Here is a 20,661-nt window from a genome sequence, read left to right on the forward strand (position 1 = left end):
CTTTAACATGCAGCCGATTGACATGCAGGCCCTCATTGCGCAGCTACAGGCAGCTGTACAGATGAGTATGGGGAGCCAAATTGAGCGATTGAGTGAGCGATTGGAGGGCCAAATGGGGGTAATGGGAAACCAAATGGGGGTAATGGGGAACCGGATGGATGCTCAGGGTGAGCGATTGGAGGGCCAAATGGGGGCAATGAGGGACGAAGCGAGGGGTACCGGTGAGGGGTTAGACAACGGAATAAAAGAGGTGAAAAATGGGTTAATGGGGGTAGAAAACAGAATGGCCGCTCAAGAGAATCAAATGGAAGGGATGCAAAAGGGGTTAGAGGGGTTAGAAAACAGGATGGAAGGCAAATTGAGGGACATGAGGGACCAAGCGGAAAGGGAAGTTAAACAAATGGGGCAGCAGATAGAGGGGGTCAGAATGGGGGTAGAAACCAAACTGGATGCTCACAGGGAGGAAATGGAGCAGATGAGGGTGGCATCTGGGCAGGAGATGCAAGTGATGGGAGAGGAGATCAGAAGAGGTGTGAGTGAGGAGGTCGGAGGAGTGCGCGAGGAGGTGAGGCACTGTAAGGAGCGCATGGAGAAGGAGGTGAGAAAGGGGACTGTAAAATTGCAAGGGGGTATAGAGGAGTTGACGCTGGGAGTAGAACAACTGACAGTGGGACAAAAGGAGTTGGGGGACCAGGTAAAGAAGAACACAGCGGTAATAGAGGGTTTAAAATCGACACAGAAGGAGATGAAAAAGGACGTAGGGGTAATTAAAAAAGAGTGTAAGACGGTACATGAGGACCTGACGAGGAAAATGGACAAGGTGGTAGAGGTGATGGAGGTTAAAGAGCGGGAGGTGCGGGAGCACATCGAAAAAAATAAAGTGGAGTTAGAGGAAGAACTTAAAGGGGCGCACGAGGAGATGAAGGAGGTGAAGCAGAAATTAGAAGAAGTGGAAGAAGGGGTGAGCGAAATTAAAAAGCGACGGAGAGAGGATAAGAAAGAGATAAAGGAGGAAGTAAAAGAATTGGTCCAAAGTCTGTGTTCGGATCGTGATGATGTGCTCATTAACCGGATGAGGGATTCGCAGGTGATGGAGGAGAAGCGAAGAGAAAGAGGACCCGGTGTAAGTGGTGACCAATATGGTCGTGCGTATGATGCGCCAGGTGATTTAATAAGCTTGGGGGTCGAGATAGACCCGGATGTTCGTGAGAGGCCAAGAGTGAGGTGTATGGCTGGTCCGGAGGGTATGGAACGAGAGGTGCGAGGTGTGGGTGAGCAAGGTTGTGGTGGTATGGAATGGGTAGCGGGTTGCGGAGGTGTGACCCATGCATCGACACCAACAGGGGTAGTTGTTGGAGGGACCGGGGAGGCACGAGAGCCCCTTGGGGGTAATGTACTGTGGGGGCCCGGCCGGTTCGGCCCCGCGCTGACCCCGCAAGGGGCGACGCACGGGGTCCGGCAGGCGGGCAACGACTCGCATACGAGGTGGTCCCACAAGGTCCCACTCGCGCCGTATGACGGCAAGAGTGATCTACGCGCGTACCTGGCGCAGTTCGACTGTGTGTGTAAGGGCAACGGTTGGGGCGAGGACGAAGGTGGAGTACACCTGGTGGCCGCATTGCGCGGCGCGGCGGCGGAGGTGCTGACGGCATTACCATCGGGTGCTCTCACCCTGCAAGCCCTCCGCGACGCCCTAATTAATCGATTCGGCATTGAACAGCAGAGCGAGCTTGTTAAAGCTCAGCTCGCGCTGCGAAAGCGCAAGCCCCAGGAAGCCATCGGGGAGCTTGCCCACGACATTCGCCGCGCAGTGGGGATCACACATGCTAGCATGGCAGCGGATTCCCGGGAAAGCCTGGCGCTGGACCATTTTATCCAGGCCCTCCCGGATATTGAGCTCCGGCAACAGCTCGCCATGTGGCGCCACCAGACTCTGAGCCAGGCGGCTGACGCTGCGGCCCATTGGGAAGCAGCGAGGCCCCTGGCCCGGGGGGGCGAGCGTCTCGCAATGGCGGTCCGCCAGGTGGGACCCCCGATGGAGGGCGGACCCCTTAGGGGGCCCGCCCCCGACGTGGGTCCTGACCTGGCGGGCATGGTCCGGAGGCTGGTGGACCAGCGCCTGGCGGGACCTGGACCATGGCAGGCGGCCCCGGAGGTGGCCCGCGGTGGACCACGAGCGGGTAATCCAATTCGGACCTACAGGGGGGGAAATTTGGAATTCCGGAGGCAAGCACCTTATCAGGTGAGGTGCTATACCTGCAACCGTCTGGGTCACCTGGCGCGGCACTCTCGAGCCGCGCGCCGGGATGATCCCCGGCGGTTGAGGTCCTCAACTCCGCCCAGGGGGGAGCGGGTTAGCCGACCCCAGACACCCCCCTGCCAGACCCCGGGAAACTAGAAGGTGTCGGGCACATAGGGCGGTGTTCGGCAGAAGAGGATGGAGGAGAGCCCTCATTGACGCGACAGGTCATTTATTGTGGCCAAATTGGAACCGGTAGCCTGACAATCAGATGCAAAATTGCCGGCGTGGGGGTAGACGCCGTAGTGGACACAGGAGCTAGCGCCACGATCATCAGCCCTGTGGTCCTTGATTCGAGCGCAGGTGGCTGGGATAAGATCCAGCGCCTGCAAAATTATAGTTTGCAACTTGCTACCGGGGTAACGGCCCCGATCATAGGGCGTGGTTCTGTGACCCTCAAGTTAGGGTCGGTAAGGAGGGAGATAGATGTTTGGGTAGCGGAGGTGTGCGACCCATGTTTAATAGGGTTGGATTTGTTGACTGCCAGCGGTTGTAAAATCGACTTGTGCCGGGGGATCCTGCAGGTGGGAGTAGAAGAGCTGCCGTTAGGGGGAGTGAGCACGGCCGAGAGAGCGGAGCTGGAGGCTTCCGAGGCCGTGACCATCCCCCCAAGGGCCGAGGTGATAGTGCCGGCCCGGTGGGCAGCTCGCCCAACATGGCAGGAGTCCTGCGGCCTGGTCGAACCGGTGGCAGCGCAGTCCATACCGGGTTTAATCGTGGGCCGCACTCTTGTAAAAACGGACGGACCGGTAGTGGCCGTCCGAGTAATAAATATGAGTACAGAACCACGCACTATAGTAAGGGGCACGAGGGTAGCTGGCTGCACCCCAGTTGAGGAAGTCGCGACAGTGAGGGGCGAGAACGTCCAGCCGAGCCGACCCCGGGGGGAGCCTTCAATAAGAAGTAGGAATTGGCCCGATCCCATTTGCGAGATGGTAAATCGTAGTAGCGTAGAGTTGGGAGGTACCCAGAGGGAGGCCTTACACAAACTGGTTGGGTCCCATTTGGACCTCTTCTCCCTGTCCACCGAGGATATTGGACGTACGGGCCTGGTGAAACATCAGATCCACACCGGTGAGGCCCGGCCTATTCGTCAGGCCGCCCGACGGCTCCCTTGGAGCAAGAGGGCGGAAGCTGACGAGCAGGTTGAAAAAATGCTCGACGCAGGCGTGATCGAGCCCTCGGGAAGTCCTTGGATGTCACCTGTTGTGCTGGTCAAAAAGAAGGATGGGACCACGCGGTTCTGCGTGGACTATCGCCAGCTAAACAACGTGACACTCAAGGACTCATATCCCCTGCCAAGGATTGATGACACCCTCGATGCCGTTGCGGGCTCAAATTGGTTTTCAACTTTGGACCTCAAGAGTGGGTATTGGCAGGTGGAGATGGATAGGGCAGGGAAGGAGAAAACGGCATTTTCCACAGGTAAGGGACTGTATCAGTTTACTGTGATGCCGTTTGGTTTGTGTAACGCCCCCGCCACCTTTGAAAGATTGATGGAGCATGTACTGGGCGGCATGCCATGGCAATCATGCCTGGTGTACCTGGATGACGTCCTGGTACATGCCCAAACGTTCCCCCAGGCAGTAGCTAATTTGGACCAGGTGTTCGGGTGCCTCAGACAGGCAGGGTTGAAGCTGAACCCGAGTAAGTGCACTTTGTTTGCAAGAGAGGTGGCCTATCTAGGTCACGTGATTGGCCGCGAGGGGGTAAAAACGGACCCAGACAAAATTAAAGCGGTAGAGGAGTGGCCCGCACCACGTGCCATCAAAGAGGTGCGGGGATTTTTGGGACTCTGCTCCTACTACCGGCGCTTTGTGGCGAAATTTGCGGAGTTGGCCCGTCCCCTCCACCGGCTTACGGAGAAGGGGACGCGATTTAATTGGACACGGGAGTGCCACGAGGCCTTCCAAAAATTGAAGGGGTGTCTGACATCCGCACCCCTTCTAGCGTACCCCACTAGCAACGGGGCATTTACCCTGGACACGGATGCAAGCCAGGAAGGATTGGGCGCAGTTTTGTCTCAGACACAGGAGGGCGTGGAGAGAGTGATTGGTTATTATAGTCGGGCCTTAAGTAGGCCCGAGAGAAATTATTGCGTCACTCGCAAAGAGTTATTGGCTATGCTGGCTGCCATGAACCATTTCCACCCGTACTTGTACGGGCGGAAATTTTTGGTTAGAACTGACCATTCCTCCTTGCAATGGCTCCTTCGGTTCAAGGAACCAGAGGGCCAAATTGCAAGGTGGTTGGAAAAGTTGCAGCAGTACGATTTTGATGTGGCCCATAGGGCCGGGAAGGCCCATGGTAATGCGGACGCACTCTCTCGGCGTCCTTGTCTGGGGGAAAACTGCAAATTTTGTGCGAGACACGAGGAGAGGGAACAATTGGGCGATTCGGACCCGACCCTCGTTGTCCGGGCAACCCGGGTGAGAGGGCCAATTTTGCCACTAACCGCAGATGAGGAATTCGGAACTTTGGCATGGAGCACGGCCCAGCAGGAGGATCCTGTCCTGGGGCCAGTGTTCAATTGGGTCAAATTGGGGCAAAGACCAAAGGGGGAAGAGGTCACCCCCCTCGGGGCACAAACAAAGGCATATTGGGCTCAGTGGCAGACCCTGGAATTGAAGGATAACATCTTGTATCGCAAGTGGGTGGAGGTTCCCTCTGATAGAACTTCCTGGCTGGTGATAGTCCCTGACAAATTCAAGAACGTCATATTGCAACAGGTGCATGGTACCCGCTCCGGCGGCCATTTGGGCAGGACAAAGACAATATCGTGGGTACGCTGGAGGTTTTATTGGGTGAATATGGGGCGCGACATACAGGACTGGTGTCGGAGATGCGACGCCTGTACTGCCAAAAAGGGACCAGCACGGAGGATGAGGGCCCCCCTTCAATTACACCAGGTGGGGGGCCCCCCTAGAGCGGGTGGCCATGGATATCCTAGGCCCACTACCCCGCACCCGCCTAGGTAATAAGTACATCCTCGTTGTGATGGACTACTTCACCAAGTGGCCGGAGGCCTACGCCCTCCCCAACCAAGAAGCAGGGGTGGTAGCGCAGGCCTTCGTGGAAGGATTTGTGTGCCGGCATGGGATTCCACAGGAGTTGCACACCGACCAGGGACGAAATTTTGAGAGCAAATTGCTAAAAGATGTGTGCAGTCTCCTGTCAATTCGGAAAACCAGAACAACGCCTTTAAGACCTCAATCTGACGGGATGGTGGAAAGATTTAACCGAACTCTAATCCAACAACTGGCACTGTTCACCGCCACCCGTCAGTATGACTGGGACGAACATCTCCCTTATTTGCTTATGGCCTACCGAACCAGCCAGCACGGGGCCACCGCATGCAGTCCAGCGTTGCTTATGTATGGGCGGGAGTTACGGGCTCCCGCCGACTTGCTATGCGGTCCCGTGCCAGACACAGTGGTTAACCCGCCGAGGGAGGGGTACGCACGTCACCTAGAGGAAGGCATGGAGCTAGTCCATGCCTTCGCCCGCCGCCAACTCCATCTGGCGGGGGAAAAGATGAAGCGCAGGTACGACGACCGGAGCCAGGGGAGTCAATACGCTCCGGGGATTTTTTATTTTTTTATTTTATTTATTTATTTATTTGTATACAAGATCGAGGCTCGTGAAAGAGCTAACATTAATCACACAAAAAGACAAACCGACACACAAAACACAAGGGGAGCGGTAGACAAGATGGTGAGAGAGGGGGAAGGACACAAAAGAGAGGGGGAAGGACACAAACACAACATTTGAGAACAGGGACATCGGGAGGACTTGGGGGGAGGTGGGAGAGGATTAAAACATATGAACACTGCAAGGACTCTGGGGTGAATTACCGGGGGTAGAAAAGATCAAGGTTTTCGATGGGGGAAGATAAGAGATGGTGGTGAACAGCTGTTTTAAAGACCTGGAGGGAGGAGTGGGATTGAAGGGAGTGGGGGAGTTTGTTCCAGAGGCGGGAGAAAAGGGGAATGAAAGAGTGAAGGTGAGCAGAGAGCCTAGACTTTGGCAGTTTAACCAGAAGAGGGTTGCAGGCAGATCTTGTGCGACCTGAAGGAATATTGGGGGGACAGAGCACAGAGAGAGCTGGGGGAGCAAGGCCGGAGAGGAGTCGGTAGAAGACAGAAAGACCACCAACCTGCCTGCGGAGAGTGAGTGAAAGGCCCTCGGCGTTGACTACATCGCAGGAGATTCCAATGATTCTGAAAGCTTTGGCCTCAACAGCGTGAAGCCGAGCAAGGTGTGAGGCAGGAGCACCAGCCCAGAGGGGGGAACAGTATTCCATTGAGCTGCGGATGAAAGCCTTGTATGTGGTGAGGAGCTCAGGTGTGCCAAGGAAGGACTTCGCACGACGGAGGATGCCCAGTCGGCGACTGGCTTTGGAGGCCAGCTTGGAAATGTGGTTTTCCCAAGAAAGATCATGGCAGATAGTGAGACCCAAAAGCTTGAGCGACAGAACTTCTTGGAGAGGATTGTTGAGAAAGTAGATGGGAGGGTTGTCCAGTCGGTCCTTTCGGAGAGACATTGTAAGAGTGTGAGATTTGTCAGGATTGAAAGACATGTTCCACTTGTTTGACCAGTCTGTGATTTTGTCCAGGTCTGCAGAGAGTGAGGAGGCTGCAGACTGCCGATCTGAGGGATGAGGAATGGAGCGACAGAGAGTAGAGTCGTCAGCAAAGAGATAGAGAGGATTTTCAAGAGAGTCAGAGAGATCATTGATGAAGACCAGAAAAAGCACAGGGCCCAGAACACTACCTTGGGGAACTCCAGCCTGAACAGGAAGAGGAGATGAGAGAAACCCATTCAGGGCCACACGTTGACTACGACCAGAGAGGAAGTCCGCCAGCCATGCGTGGAGATTTCCATGGATACCAAAGGAGGAGAGTTTGGAGAGCAGAGCAGGGTGCCAGACCGTATCGAAGGCACGTGAAATGTCAAGGGAGACAGCTCTAATTTCCTGTTTGGCGTTGAGGACCTCCATCCATTGTTGAGAAAGCAGAAGCAGCATGTCCAGAGTAGAGTGACCAGGTCTGAAACCAAATTGATGATCAGAGATCAAGCCATTGGAGAAGAGGAAAGATTTAATATCTGAAGCAATGATGGATTCCATGACTTTGCTGATAATTGGGAGAAGGCTGATTGGTCTGTAGTTGCTGGGATCTGTTTTTGCACCTTTTTTGTGCAAAGCGGTGATGTTGGCTGATTTCCAAGCAGATGGCAGATGACCTTGAGCAAAAGAGAGGGTGAAGAGAACAGAAAGAGGGAGTGAAAGTGCAGAAGAACATGATTTTAGGACCCGTGGGCTGATGCCGTCAGGACCAGTTGCAGAATCAGAGTCGAGGGTTGCCAGAAACTTTTCCACCTTGTCAGGAGGAAAGGACACAGAGTCCAGGAGCAGCTGGGTACGACTGGGTACGGTGGGTACAGAGAGGGATGGGTTTGGGACACAAGATTTAGAGGCAAACACAGAGTTGAGGCATTCAGCTTTTTCACGTGCGGAGTCAGCCGTTAAGCCGTTTGAGGTGAGGGAGGGGATGGAGGGGGAACAAACACCAGAAACAGATTTGACCAGACGCCACCAGGATTTGGAAGAGGGAGACAGATAAGAGAGTTCGGTCTTGAGAATGGTGAGATATTGTTTCCTGGCTCTCCTGAGGGTGGACACACACTTGTTTCGGGCTTTGTGAAAGGAAATGAGATTTCCTTCCGTTGGATTTGCTTTCCAGGAGACGAAAGCAAGTTGTTTCAGGGCAACAGCCTCACCACAAGATTCCGTGTACCATGGACGGGAGGAAGGGTATGACAACTGAAGACGAGATGGTATAAATCTGTGCATGAGAGAGAGCAATTTACTTTGAAAGAATTCCCAGGATGAGTTGATGTCAGAGGCGGTAGAGATGGGAGACCAGTCCAGATGATTGATGGCTGCTTGAAGACCGTGCCAGTTGGCCTGAGTGAAATGCCAGACTCGTCGACGCTGAGGAGGCTCTCTGAGAATGGTCAGAGAGATGTCCACTTTGACAAGCACATGATCAGATGAGCCGATTGGAGCAGAAGAAGAGCAGCAGACATTTTCAGGGAAGTTTGTCATAACCAAATCCAGAAGAGAAGATGCTCCGTTGACTGAGATCCGGGTCGGTTGAAGATTTGGTTCTTTAATCCCCGGAGGCGGAAGGGAAGGTGCCCAAAGCTCACCTCCCCCTGGCAAGGCCCAGGAGTCGTCCTGTCGCAAATCTGTGACGTGGTCATTAAGATCAAAATGGGGCCACGAGCCCTCCCTCGGATCGTCCACGCCGACCGGATAAGACCTTACACCGGCGAGCAGGCGCCCCCGTGGATTGCCTCGGCTTTAGATGCCGAGGCGGGACCCAGTACCTCTGAATAAGGGGGGCTTATTAGTGCCAGAGGACTGGGGGATTGATGAGCGATGGGCCCGGTGGGTAAGGGTGGCATCCCTGCCACCCTTCCCATGGTGGGGGCAAAGGAGCAATAGCTTATGGGGTGTATGGCAGTGAAAACTAGCCCGGGTGGGTTAGGATATTGGTAGGGATCTAGCGAAGATGACATTAGGTGACGTTAAGTTTAGTTAGTGACTGATACCTGTAGTGGGGACGCAGGTAGATTAGTGTGGATGATAATGACGAGGGAGCGCAATAGTTTAAAGGGACGACTGGGAAGCGCAAGTTTCAGAGGGGAGTAGTTAGATGAGATGATGCTGTGTGAGGATTGAACAGGTGTGATTGCACAGGTGTGCAACTGGACAGGTGTGTGGAGCAGTGGATGAGTAGTGAGTGTTGTGGATCAGCGCGGAAGCGCTTGGGGAGAGAAGGGTGCAGGTGGCACCAGGTGTGTGGAATATATGGAGCAGAGAATGAGTGGTGTGGAGAGAGTTGGAGTAAGTGGTACGGGGTGGTGTGCATGGTGCGAAGGTGTGGATGGGGGAAGAGTGGACCCCTTTCACGAGTACCCGGGGCGGGTAGTGTAAGTGTTAGGTAGAGGGTATAGGTAAATTGTGGTTGGATATTGGCATTTGTGGTGCGGTTGCAGAATGGTATTGCGGATGGGTGCATTAGTGTTGTGGAAATGGCTGGGCGTGTAGCCTGTTAGTGTGTGTAGTTGGTTGGGCACTCCACCACTGTGAGGATGTCGGCCAGGTGAGGCCGCAGGTGGGCTCTGGGAGCCGTTAGTGTCAGTGGGGCCCGAGGATCCAGAGGACGGACCCGGGTAGCCCAGTGCCAGAGAGGGCACCGAGTGGGGAGAGCGCCAGAGGGCCTTCCCCAGGTAGTTAGGTTAGGGTAAGGAGCAGGTAAGCTCGGAGGCAACTGCAGTGGTGGAGGTGTGCAGGTGGGTAGACCGGCTAGGAGAGCTACACGTCGCAGCCCAGAAATTGTGCGAGGGCACCGAGAGATGAATCGGGGGAGTGAGACCCCAAATTGAGGGGCACCACAGTTTGGTCAATGGGAATTGGTTTTTAGAACCCATAGTGTAAGAGGGCCAATGGTTTGGCAGGAGAAAGACCCCGGGTAATGTAAAGTTGTTAAAGTCATTTAGGAAATAGTTAGGATTGATGAACCTGTCGCACCATACGCAGCCACTTACCTGTGGTGATGATGATGACTCCACACCTGTGTTTTCTTTGTTTTGTGTTGCAGGAAGTAAGGATTGCTGTTGGATTTGTGAGACGCATCACGACGTGGATGAGACATTGGGGTGATTCCATCTCTCCCTCCTTAGGAGGGACTGATGATGAATTGGTGATGGCAAATTATGATGTTGAGTTGGAGATGGCAAATTTTGATGAGAGTTGAAAATGGCAAATTTGATTGGTTAGGGGGGAGAGAAGACGAATTTGGTTTATGGGAGGAACGGGGAAGACAGTAGGGACGTTGTTGATGTGTAAAGTAGATGTTTATGGGTAGTGTTGTGTTTTGTGGATACAGTAAGGGGTAAGGGAGGGGCCATGTAGGTTACCTGGTGGGGGGGGGGGCGTACGGTAGGAACGTACCTGTCTCACCTGGTTCCCATGTGCCCCCAGTGTGCATTACCTTACATTGTGTGCACTTTTGCGCCCTTACCGCCTTACTCACTTGTCTGCTTCTTTTGTCTCCCACCTCCGAGGATCTGGCTTTGGGGCAGAGAGAGAGGAGAGAGAGGTGCTGGCTCCGCAGTTGTGGGCCTGCACTTTCGCTGCTTGCTGCCTGGATCGATACACCATATGGACCGCAATTTTGGTGGCCACCCACAATGGACCGCAGTTCTTTTGCGGCCAAGCACCACCCATTGATGGACATCTGGGTCAACGTGGCACCTATGCCATACAGGTGAACCACTAATAGTTGGCCCCCTGACGGCCACAATAAAGAAATGGACGCGGTTGGCGCCTTTCTTTATTTTTAAAGAAGCCAGAACACCAAGTGCACCACACGAAGGCAAGACCAGCGGTAGAACATCGGCCGGCTGCGACACCACACCATGATTTATAGACACTTTATTGGTGCACCGGATGGTGCTGACTGTGTGATGGGGTGGTGCTTTTGGTGCTTGGAAGGGGTGCTCTGCACATTATTAAAGGCCGTAAGGCCACAGAGCACTCGTGGGTTGGTGTATCGATGCTGGCATGCGTGCTCTCTCTATGCATAACATCTGCATGTGTTCCTCCAAAAACAGGTCCTGGATCGTAGTGTAAATAACAGCGTAGTCTTGTGTAAATAATGCTCCCTACCGGCTGTATGTTTAGTTTGCGAATTCTTTCCGCGATTCGGTTATCCTGTGGGTGTGTTTCTGTGAGGAGAAGGGTGCAACGTCGCAGGGGGACATATTTACTCATTTGTGAATATCTGTAAAACTGTCGCACTCAGGGTAGAGTTAATAGTAGAGGGAACTACATCTGAGTGCCACACTAAAATAGGTAAAAATTTATCGGGTCGGGACGCCCCGAGGGTAGAGAAGGGTGCAATGTTACGGATATGGGATTTGGCCTCCATATCCGCTTGTAAATATTCCCCTATTTCCCCAATACTCCCCAACTATCCCCAATCCCCCATTCCCTAGTCCCATTGTCTGTAAACAACACTCTGTAGAACCGACCTTCCCCTTCTTCCCCCATTAAATGTCGTGCCCAGGTCCACCGCATCCCACGTAGACAACTTTCGGACATCTTGCTAGTTATTCTTAGTCTATGTCAGTTAAGGACTCGTTTCCATTAATTCTGACTCTTCGTTGCACCAGAATGTGATTGTATGGCACCAGTAGTGAGTTTAGGACCTCCCAATACCTCCCCCCAACATCATCTCCGCATCCACCCATCATCTCAAGGAACAACAACAACTACAACCACAGCGGGGGCGGCGCGACCGCGGTGCGGGGAGTGGGCGTCCTCACTCCGGCTCGGTTAGCCGCCATGGCCCATGTGCTCCAGGTTACGGGGTTACCACGAAGGGGCTGGCTGTCAGCTCCTCGTCAAGGGCGGAGCCCGGTAACCCCCCGCAGCCAATAAGAAGCGGCGGGCCGATTCCATCTGGGGCGGAGCTAACGAGCCGAGGGCGTGTCACTCCCCGCCGGATATACGCAGCGACTGACCGGACGTGACGTCAGATGCGCCCCCAGCTTGGAAAGACAAGTCGCGACCTCCGAGCGCTGAGCGACCTCCCCGCATCTTTGGACCGGACCGGGTCGATTTGCCCCTGAGCCAAGGTGCACCTTGAGCCATCGAATACCTGCCCCTCCTTGCCATCAATCCCCGTGTGAGTCAGTTTTGTCCCGTTTATCTGTGGTCTGTCGGGAATAAGATAAGTGTGTCTAAGTGCCTATCTTTCTATGCTGTCTCTCTCATCCTTGTAATCTAACCTTCCGCAATATTATAACCTCCTCCGGAGGTCTTGAGAACCGTACCCCTGGTGTCGTGTCATTTTAACCCAGCCGCTGTGTCCTTTCCTCAATTGATCTAGCGTAGCGCGACTCGGCCAACGTTCGAGTATAATCGGGTAACTTGTGCGAACACGGCGGCCATTCCGCTCGGCCCATCATAACATCTAAGTCGTGTCCGTAACAATATATATATATATATATATATACATATATATATATATATATATATATATATATATACATATATATATATATACATATATATATATATATATATATATATATATACATATATATATATATACATATATATATATATATATATATATATATATACATATATATATATATATATACATATATATATATATATATATACATATATATATATATATATATACATATATATATATACATATATATATATATATATATATACATATATATATATACATATATATATATATATATATATATACATATATATATATATATATATACATATATATATATATATATATATATATATATACATATATATATATATATATATATATATATATACATATATATATATATACATATATATACATATATATATATATATACATATATATATATATATATATATATATATACATACATATATATATATATATATACATACATATATATATATATATACATACATATATATATATATATATACATACATATATATATATATATACATACATATATATATATATATACATACATATATATATATATATATATATATATATATATATATATATATATATATACATATATATATATATATATATATATATATATATATATACATATATATATATACATATATATATACATATATATATACATATATATATACATATATATATATATATACATATATATATACATATATATATATATATACATATATATATACATATATATATATACATATATATATACATATATATATATACATATATATATATATATATATATATATATATATATATATATATATATATATATATATATATATATAAAATATCGTTTTTAGCCCTAAAGCTGAATCACTTTTAAAATTTATGTATCTGGATCCACATTCGGATCTTCACCAAAATCTAATCATTTTGTCCTCATCACCCACCCAACCGGCCCACCATATTTCATCCGAATCCATCTACAACTTTTTGAGATATCCTGCACACAAAGAGACAGACAGGGGTGAAAACATAATGTCCGTACATCAGATGGTGAAGGTAACAAGTGCTACACATGATTGTTGTTATTTATTTATTTATTTATTTCCCTCCATAAATAAAATACAAGTGACTAAATTAATTTTGGGTAAAAAATAATAATAAAGAAAGCATCTTTTTTTAGAATCAAGAAAGTATTTTTGGAATGTTGTGCTAATTTATCCTTTGTAGTTATTTACCGCCCTTCAAACCACTTATCTTCCTGCAATCGCAATGCAACATCAGCAGCTTAAAAAATTCCCTTTGCTCTCAATTCCTCTTGCACACGCTTCAGGTAATCTGGATCTGGATATCCGTAACTGCAAAACAGAGCCAATTCACATTGTAAGTTAAATACAGAATGAATTATATGCAATACAAGCAATTCTGTCAATCGGTTTAATCACACCACAAAGGTGTACTGTACATAAGAATGCCTACCTCCTTCCCCACCCTTCTACACTAGAGATCGTAGAATTGCTAGCAATCATCTTCAAAAGTGCAGGTAGTGGTGTCTGAAATACCAGTATGACATCTGCAATCTATTTCACTGACATCAGTAATAAGATGTCACCTTTTATCATTTCTGAACAAGTGAAACAGTAAGTTTTGGTACTTTGTTGGGAGGGTGTCCACAATCAACATCTATACCAGCTGTAAGAGTACAGGTAGTCTTGTGGCGAGATGCAAACTATTTTATGTAATCCAAAGAAAGGCCCAGCAATAGAAAGTAAACTCACCCAGATTATTATCACATCCTTCAAAGAAAAATGTCAAGAGCTGTTTTCCGGGAGTGAGATATCATCCTGTGACACTAAACTTTCTTCAGTGTCTGATAATCGTAAGAACCAATCAAACTTGGTGGCCCACACTCTCCACCATGCGCTGCCTTCATTAAGAAACTTCAAGCGTACAAGTCTTAAAGTAACATCATTCTACAACATCACCCTGTCGCTCTGCAGGAAATATTCAATTCTCACTTTGTTCCCCCACAAGGACTGGCATGCATATCTCCAAATTTATTTCTGTGTGTATAATCTCTGGAGCTACCGTGCCTCACTACCAGCTATAATCTATCTAATACAGGTCATATATTTAGGCATCGTTAAAAAAATAAAACTCGACAATGCATTCCAAAGATGCTGATTTGGAATCTTACAGCATTGGTCCACCGTGAATGCTGGTTTTGTGATGAACTGGGGCATTGCCCGTACGTGGGTGCCCGTTCCTTGCCAAAAAAAAAAAAAACGCTACCCGTACGCTCTACCCCGCCCGTACGCCCGTACGCCCGTAAACAAAAAAAACAACGCTCTTCGCTTCCGCCCTTCGCTCTGACTGAATTGGGAGAAATAATGCGCATAAGAAATCGAGAAATTATTATTTTCTCCGGAAGAAATCGAATTACGAACCGTAATGGCGCACGCGCTCGGCTCCGCTCGCTCTCACATCGGCCACGCCTACGCAACAAAGCGTTCTGTGATTGGCTGCCGGAAGTGAAGTCTTCACTGTCCGGAAGGTCGCAAATCGCAGTTACGATGAATCGCAAATTAGTTTTAATTAGTTTTAAAACATAGTTTAACGGCAACATAGTTTTCCAACGTGAAATAAATGAATACGCTCTCAAATGTGCCGTCCGAGGCAGAGTCTGTTCGCCACGTTCGGCACACGTGATAGCTCGCTGCTCTCTGATTGGTTGAATCGTTTTTTGGACATAGCTCGGTAACTACTTAACGGTAACATATGAAACCTTGAAAAGGCACATCCTCGGGTCCCCAGCAATATACCTGGCAAGTTTCAAGTATATCGGACCGGTAGTTGTCGAGAAACAGCGGTCACAGACAAACACACAGACATACACACATACACACACACACACACACACACAGTCACACACACACACACACAGAGATTGCTGGAATTATAGATAGATGTCATTCCAAGTGACGACGTCGTCCATGCCGGTTGTACGGGAAGTACCAATGGTGAAAACGAGCCGCTGTTTAAAAGCCCTCTGAAGCAACCCCAGGACATGGCCTCCCTCAGGGTTGTCTGGTAGGAATGCTGTGCGGAATGTTCCATGATAAGGGTGCCCTGGATGGGGATGTTCTGCCTGTGGATGTGGAACATTGCCAACGAATCATACCAAAATACTCAATTTGGTGTCTAAGACTGCGATACATTCGATCGTTACTTATCCAATCGCAACCAAACTTGACAGGAGAACTAAAGGTCGCACGATGGAGGTTGTAGTGACTTCATTTCCCCTCCCTCCTCTCAAAGAGGATTTCCCACCTTCGGCGAAATCCGTGTTAAGTTGCCAAATTTTGGCATTTTTCCAAGGCCGCTTCTCATAACAAAGGTAATTTCTGTGTGTATAATGATAAGAACTCATTATAAGAACACAATATTAATGTTGTTGCAAACCAATATTAATACTAACAAAAGGGAGAAATGCTTTGCAATACATGTCCCCTACCGAGTAATCATGCCTTAATTTGGCCAGTGTATAATGCCGCTTTCTGTGCTGGCAATAATAAAAAATAACCTGATGGACATACACATACCTGAAGCACAAACATGCATACAGCTTATGAGAATATATAAATACATCGTGGTTAAATACCTGGAATCATTCCAATTACACTGGGCCATGGACTGTCACCCAGGCCTAAAGCCTAAGGCCTGCCAATCTGTGCTGCTTCATGGAATGGTGGCACATGATTTTAATTGGGGTGGAGTCAGACCAGCTGTCCAGCCAATGGGTGTAAAGCAGTGGGGTGGAGTCAGGGCAGCTGAAAACGAAAACTGACCCATGTATAATATGTGATGTTCTCTATGTCCATAAAGTACATAACTGTGGAAAATTGGGGAAACGTGCCAAAACCAAACTTGTTCTGTAACTTGTCAAAATAAAGCCATGCACCAAGTTTCAGTTGAATATGTTAAAGTTGAATATGTTCAATATGTTTCAGTTCAATATGGAAGGGTGGCAGGTCTGCAAAACCACAGCTGGGATGGACAGACAGACAGATGGAGAGCAAACCTATAACCCCTTCTGGTGAAACTGGTAGGGGACTCATAATATCCCCTCTCCATAAGGAGTTTTTCTTCTTTGGCCAACTGTTATGTTAACGTGTATAAAGAGATTATCTTGGCCTATCGTAGGTAAAGCCTAGCAGAAGTAAAAAATATTATAAACCACACACATGTATGATAACCTTTTTAAACCGTCGCTGCTGCTGTTTAACACAAAACTGAAAAATTTGGAGGAATCCCGACATCCTTGAGGAATTCTATGTTTATCACGTCCACCACAGACCAATGGACCAGAGCCTATAGATCTACTGTAATCTATATACCCCAGAGAGGATAATAACATGACCTTGCCTGTCGCTCCCATAGTAGTGGAGTGGCTTATGGAAATGATCGTGACACGCTGGCCCAAAGCACTAAATTTGGCACAGTTATACTTTAGGACCATACAAAACTTTTGAGAGGGGGCTGCCCGATTTTCGAGGCCCAGGTCAAGGTCAGGTCAAGGTCAAAGGTCAAATTATGTGTTTGTCATGTTTTTGCCATATCCAGCTCATAGCTGTCATAGAAACATTATCTCAGTGTCTAAACTCTAAATAATCATTTTTAAGGACAAGGAATCCATTTGTATTATGGAAAATATCCTCAGGTGCTGCCATATTGTATTTCAAGGTCAGGTGAAGGTCAAAGGTCAAATTATGTGTTGGTCATTTTTGCATCGGTGTTTTTGACGTACATCGATACGCTGAGGGAGGATACTGGATTGGCCAGTACAGAGGAGGTCGCGGCCTGCATGACTTATGCTTCACAATTTCCGCGACAGAGACACAGTCCTGTGCATGGCAGTCCTGCGTTCCTGCACATGCAATTCTTTGAACAAGTGGGTGTCGCCTTACATCCGCACTTGAGTAGTTCTCTACAACTAAGAGCAGCAGCTGACAGGGTTGTCCAGGTTGGACGCCACCCGGTATCTGCTTTGGTCCACCCAAAGCCATCTGGATTTGGTGCAGCTAGGATGGGCTTCAGACTCTCTCTCCAAATGCTGGCTTGGTACAGGCATCGATTTACATGCTGGAGCAGTGCGTTCTGAGTTGGAGGAAGCTTCTCCATCATCTTCACTCTCCTTGGGAATAGCTCCTGTCGAAGGTCATTCACATTGACATGTGGGGTTGTGTTGTCGTACATGATACAGGTAAACCGCTCGATCACATTGAATGCTGGAGATGTAATCACATGTGGAACAAACGCAGTCAGGGACGTAATGGTGAATCCTTCTGTGGCTGTCGGGTAAGCTTTCCATGCCTTCCAAGCTGACTTTTTGCCTTTACCACTGAATTGGGATGTTACATCAGAGCCAGAGAATGCATGGAAAAACGTCAGAGCACGAGCTTTGTCTTCCCCAAGTTCCTGGCAGATTGAGTTGACATGGTAATAGCGGAAGTGTTGACCAGTACCAAAGCCAACCCATAGTTGCATACCTGGATGGTGCTGCACAAGATCATGAAACACTCCCACCAGAATCACAATCACGTCTGTGTCTACGGTTCTGATGAGAACAGTAGTCGCCCCTTCCCTTAGGGCATCGTTTACATGAAGACATATTCTACTGTCTGTTTCTTCGTGATCACTCTCTCCCATTGTGATGTTAGCCTGATTCGATTGGACTCGTGGACCAGATGTAATGTAAACCTGTTTGGTAAGCGGATAGTCGCGTTTGACTACGTCCTCCGTCAGCAGTGCGAAAAGCTCCTCCTTGTTGGTAGGACCCTGTAGAAAGCCAGCGAAGTTACTTGGTAACTTCGTATTGCGGGATACCTTTCTACGTAATCCTTTCCCTCGTTTCTCTCGAGTTGTGGCTTTGAGCCTATATGGCCGTCACCTGGTGGAACTTCCCATAATAGTAATGGATTCATTGACTAAATATGTTGGTTATGTGACTAAGACCAAGTTTTTTAGGTTATCTATAAGCTGGATATTGCAAAAACATGACAGACACATAATTTGACATTTGACCTTGACCTGACCTTGACCTGGGGATCGAAAATCGGGCAGCCCCCTCTCAAAAGTTTTGTATGGTCCTAAAGTAGAACTGTGCCAAATTTGGTCCTTTGGGCCAGTGTGTCACGATATCACTTAAATTTGGACTTTAGCCACCCCACTATAGGGAGTGGGTCTATTGTACATCAAATACATCATTTCATCCCAAAATATAATCAATAGCCGAAGCCAAACTCCTTACAAAGTTCCAGTTTTTCCTTTCTGAGAGCTTGCTTCTATATCGTGTCAAATTCCATGCAACCCCTCATTCCTCCCCACACCCATTATTTGTCCTTCCATGAGGCTTGACTTTGAATATAATATATATAATTATATATATATATACATGCACCCACGGACATACTTGGTATTTGGTTAATTACCCCATTTCACCTGTGGGAAGGGATCTCAAATTAATATCATTAGTATTGTCATGCGGCCGCCTCTGATGAAAATCAGGCGGTCACGGAAGCCGATTGCGAAGGCCTTAGCTCTCGAGGCAAAAACTCAATGGCGGACTCAAAGACAGAAAGCTATACAAAATTGCGCAGGGTGGAGGGGCGGCGCAAGACCCCTGCAGTCTTACCTGTTCTCGGGGCGTCTCCAATGCCGCTGCAAATTAAATAAACCACACGGAAAACTGCATTCAGGTATATACAGAAAATAATACAAGGATTTATTTACAAAGATAGCGGGACAGGAAAATACGCGCCGGTAATAAATGTCCAAATCGGGACGTCCCCACACACTGATTTCGGATACGAGACAAGGGAAAATGAATTAAGGAAAATAAAACGTTCGTTATGTATTTGTGAAATGTGGGGTGCGGCCCTATCTGTCAGTAGTGGTGCGTCCGTCGTCCAACACGGCCCCCTCAGTCCGCCTCGCTCATGCGCTACGCCAGGCCTCGATGCGACTCGCTCTGCGGCACGCCACGAGGTCCCTCGCTCCAGTATCAATGCACCACCAGGAACCAAAAGCACCACGCGGAATCAAAAGCACCAACGTCCAACGCAGGGCCAGCGATCCCCACACAAAGCCAATCTCCAACCCGAAGGGGCCGATCTCCAACACGAGGTCCAGCGCGAAGAGAGACAAAAAGACAAAGAGCAAAGAGAGACCGTGCAGCGCCAAGTGAGCCAATGTCAGCCAGCGCGTCCTTTTATAACTTTGCCTGTTCTTTTGTAGCCTCGCATGTGACGTCAGCCTTGGTGCGCCACCAACCGGAGCTTCGTAGCTTCCCGACCTCTCAAATCTTCTCCAATGTTCTCTTTCGCTGGTGCCCTGTCATTGGCCGAGTGCCTCCCGCACTGTGGTGCTGCTCGCCCCTCCCCCTGGCCAATCAACAGTCCTCCTGTGCGTGGCCTCCCAGCCTTGCTCGATGTCTGACGCCCACGCCGGTGTTGTACGTGGCCCTTGCCTGCTTGTCTTCCACAGTCTTTGTAAGGGAAGGGAATTTAATTACTGTTGCACTAAGGGCCTATATAAGTGTTTATATGAGTATGCATTGCCATAAGGGACAAAGGTTTGGTGACAGGGGACGACGACGAACAAAGGAATCTCATCCAGTGGTCATCCATAATCCCTGCACAATTTAGCACGCCCTGCTCCCTCGTAGCTGGGACACCAATACAGCTTATCCCGACAAACCGGACTAACATATAACTTATTACGGGGTAGATTGTCAAAGCATGTTACCCATACAGATCTACCTGGCTCGAGATATTCCTTTTCTCCCCCCGACATAACAGTATTTTCTGTTTAAGGAAAAAAGACTGGTTCACAGAGACAATCGCAAACTCTCCGCACAGGGAGGAAAGGAAGAGGGAAAAAGATTATAGATGGGATATGACGTGTGGAGTGGGGTTGCTTGATTTTTTACATAATTATTTTATCATTCATTTTTGATCAGGAACCGCCAGTGATTATTTCATGATATAATCTATTCTTTAGTTTTAAGTCTCGTGATTCCTTCAGTCTGCACATGATTAATGTCTAACTCTTTCCCCTATGTAATATGGTATAAGTCTTGCACCGATCAGCAAAGCTGGTTCATGGAGCAGAAGTAAAAATGAACTTTTATTTTGAATCTAAATTAAAATTAAATATATATATACATTGTCGAGTGACTCCCCTCGGTTAATCCCGGGG

The 20,661-nt window shown here is 48.4% G+C and overlaps 1 long non-coding RNA gene across 1 annotated transcript; it reads right to left on the bottom strand.

The window, feature by feature from the left end:
- Window positions 1-13,491: 13,491 nt before the first annotated feature.
- On the bottom strand, window positions 13,492-15,312 carry LOC137419336 (uncharacterized). The gene is made up of 2 exons (XR_010982834.2): window positions 14,600-15,312; window positions 13,492-13,760 (listed from the first exon to the last, which is right to left on the bottom strand). It is a non-coding gene; the product is annotated as an uncharacterized LOC137419336 (long non-coding RNA).
- Window positions 15,313-20,661: the final 5,349 nt, after the last annotated feature.

The sequence above is a fragment of the Myxine glutinosa genome, chromosome 8 (assembly GCF_964187855.1).
Source record: "Myxine glutinosa chromosome 8, kmMyxGlut1.1, whole genome shotgun sequence".
Lineage (NCBI taxonomy): Eukaryota > Metazoa > Chordata > Myxini > Myxiniformes > Myxinidae > Myxine > Myxine glutinosa.